The following is a 3,376-nucleotide window of genomic DNA, read 5'->3' on the forward strand; positions in this document are numbered from 1 at the left end:
GAATTCAATCCTTCATATTTAAATAATTGATTTTATTTAATAATTAAAATTGGTTGGAACACACTTCCAAAGAAAAGGTCAATATTACTAATAAAGACATAATATAGAAGGCCATTTCAAATTCAATATTAAAATCCTAGATAAATTCTAATCTAATAATGATTATAAAGAAAAAAAAAATATGAAATCAACAATCACTACTAGAAAATTTGTAAATAGCAATGAAACCACCAATAAAAATTTTTTTATCATAATTTTCGATGAAAATAACAACGAAATAAAAAAATAAAAAAAATAATTAAAATATCATCGGGCATTTAACACATCACTAAAGCTAATGGAATTGCTGATTGAGTTTTGTTAGTGATTTTAAATGAATTAAAACCTGACAATTCTCTCTTCCTCTATTTCTCATTTTTTATTTTCTATAAATTAAACACTAAATACACCACCAGCCCCCTTTTCATATCTTTTCAATTTTGGCATCCCTCTTGTATATCCGAACATCTAACTCGTCGACGTCAACCAATATTTGTCAATAATATCAATTTTCATCTCTTGGTTCTATTTTTTTTTTTTTATCAAGTTTCACACCATCAAGTTAATACACCCATCTATTTTTTATAACTCATTTATGTTCTAAGTTAATTTATTGAAGCACATTTGTATTATTTGTTGTTTACTCATATATTTAAATTTTTTATAGATTTTCTCTAAATAATTTTGTTGTAATAATACATGATTTATATGTTAGGGTTCGTTTGGGATTTGGGGGAAAGTTGATTTTATTTGTTATTTGATGAAATGGAATTTAATTTTATAACTCATGTATGTTATAAATGTAGAAATAATATGCAATTTAATGAATACCAATTATATTTTGTCAATTTATTGTTAAGTTGGAAATTTGGTGAAAATTGATATTTGTGGAATTGATAATAATTAAAATGTATTAATTTAGGTTGAAATAGTTTGAAGTGAATAAATGATGGATAATTAAAATTGATTTTTTAAAATTGATAATAATTAAAATATATTAATTGTAACAGCTCGGCCCTACCTATCAGATATTGTTCGTTTTGGGTCTTACCGCCCTCACGGATTTGTTCTTCGCAACCATACATAGCCTCAAAACGTGTCTAGCAAATCAGCAACCAGCACTACTACTAATAAAGCCAGCTACCAAATCCTTAATCGTCGATGTGGGATATTACAATCCACCTCCTTTTAAGGAGTCTAACGACCCCGTCAACACAACCGGACAACCAATGAGGCCGACTATGATACCAAATGTACGTAACAGTCCGGCCCAACCTGCTAGATATTGTCCGCTTTGGACCTTACCGCCCTCACGGATTTGTTTTTAATGACCATGCATGACTCTAAAACGCATCTGACAAGTCAACAACCAGTACTACTAATAAGGTCAATTACTGAATCTTCACCTGTCGATGTGGGATATTACATTAATTTATATTAAATAAGTTTGAATTGAATAAATTAGTTAACCTGTGAAGTTAATCCGTTAATTAATTAATTAATTACATGAAGTTCCCTCTTTAAGTCTGTTCCTATTGTCTTTAAAACAAAATGAATCTCTTTGGTTGGTTGTTTAAACTTAAAATGTTCTAAATATATCCTCACGTGAACCTTTTTACCCTAATAATGTTCGTTCATAGAGAGAGAGAGATTCCCTCATTAATGTTAGCTTCCACAATCATAGATGATTGATCCCATTGTTGCTCCACTAACCTAATTATCCTTTTGAATTCTACTCTCCCTCTCTTTCTCTCTTTTTCACTTAATGGTTAAGGAAAGTGTTTTATCTTTGAAAAAAAAAAATTAGTTTGAGCTATTTTACATGATTTTAGTTATAGATTTCTTCCTTTTAAATTGATTTCTCCGATTATCATTTAAAAAAAAATGAAAAGTAAATTGTTGTGACTATCTTAATTTTAATACACATGATTTCCTATTGAATACTAAATCTAAGAGATGGATATAGTTTTAAAGAACAAAATCTAGTTTAGGAATACCATCAACAATGAAAAAAAAACAAAACAAAATTATAGACACCCACTATGGTGCCAAATATAATAATAATAGAAATTAAATGATTAACACGAATCAATCAATCAATATATATATGCATGTAAACTATACGTGTGAACAATTTTAGGACAAGAAATTGTTAGGTTAGTTTAGGGATTTTATTTACATAAAAAATGGGTCCTTAGAGTTTTATTTTGGATGGTCTCGTAAGGTTAGACCAAATAAATTGTATTAACTTTGCTTGAGAGATTCTTGCTACTCAAGAAATGAAAAAAAAATATGAAAGAGTTTATGTTCAAGTTAAATAAAAAGGAAAACATCAAAATAAATCACACATCAATTTTTTTTTCAAACAGTGTAAAGTATAGCATTGACAACAACAAAGCCAGCATCAGATCTACAAATAGTTAAAGGCTTGTCATTCTAATATAAAAGTTGTGAGGAGTATCAACTAACATAAAGATTCCTAAAGTTTCCTTTCAATAAAAAGAAAATTCTATAAACATAACATCCTGAAAGGCACTGAATCATTGATATATTCCAAAATAATACATGCTCAAAATCATATTAGTATGAAATCTATTATCCTGCACCTTTCAACTTTAAATGATAAGGATATCATTGTAAAAATTCAACGATATTTACTACAAATCCAAGGAAAAATATTTGTCTATATTACTATCTTATAGTTGGTATATAATCTTCTTAAATATAGGTTTGAGCTTGTCATGCTGAACCATCTCTTCTAAAATTTTATCATTTTTGTCATTTGTGATATCAAACACAACCTTGTGATGACTACCATTTCTGTTTGTGCAATCAAACACCAGCTCTGATAATTGCTCTTTCTCAACTTTGCAAAAATACTTTTTCCTTTTTCATTGTCTCTTATATAATGGGATGGTAAACGCAAACAACTTTCTCTTTCCCTAACATGTAGGCATGATTGATGACTTGTCTTTCCACTTCCACATAACATCAAGTAAAACCACCCTTGAAACCTTGACAAGATTTATCCTTTCAGAACAAGACTTCGTTGATGCAAGCAACACTTTTGCCTTACTATTTGCATTATTAAAATGCTTAATCAATGTTTGACATTCATATACTTAGCTTTCCATGCATATATAATACATCTTCTCCTTAGACCTAACTGAACTTTGACTTAAGTTGTTTGATTACCCTTAAGAGGAGGATTCTGATTAAAATGTTTTTAATTAATTTAGATATGATTTTTTATTATGTTATAAAATTGAAATTGTATAAGATATTTGTTGATACTTCTTAATGTATTACATTTATATCTTTTGGATAATGTTTTGTA

Source organism: Populus nigra, chromosome 15 (genome assembly GCF_951802175.1).
Source record: "Populus nigra chromosome 15, ddPopNigr1.1, whole genome shotgun sequence".
In the NCBI taxonomy this organism is placed as follows: Eukaryota; Viridiplantae; Streptophyta; class Magnoliopsida; order Malpighiales; family Salicaceae; genus Populus; species Populus nigra.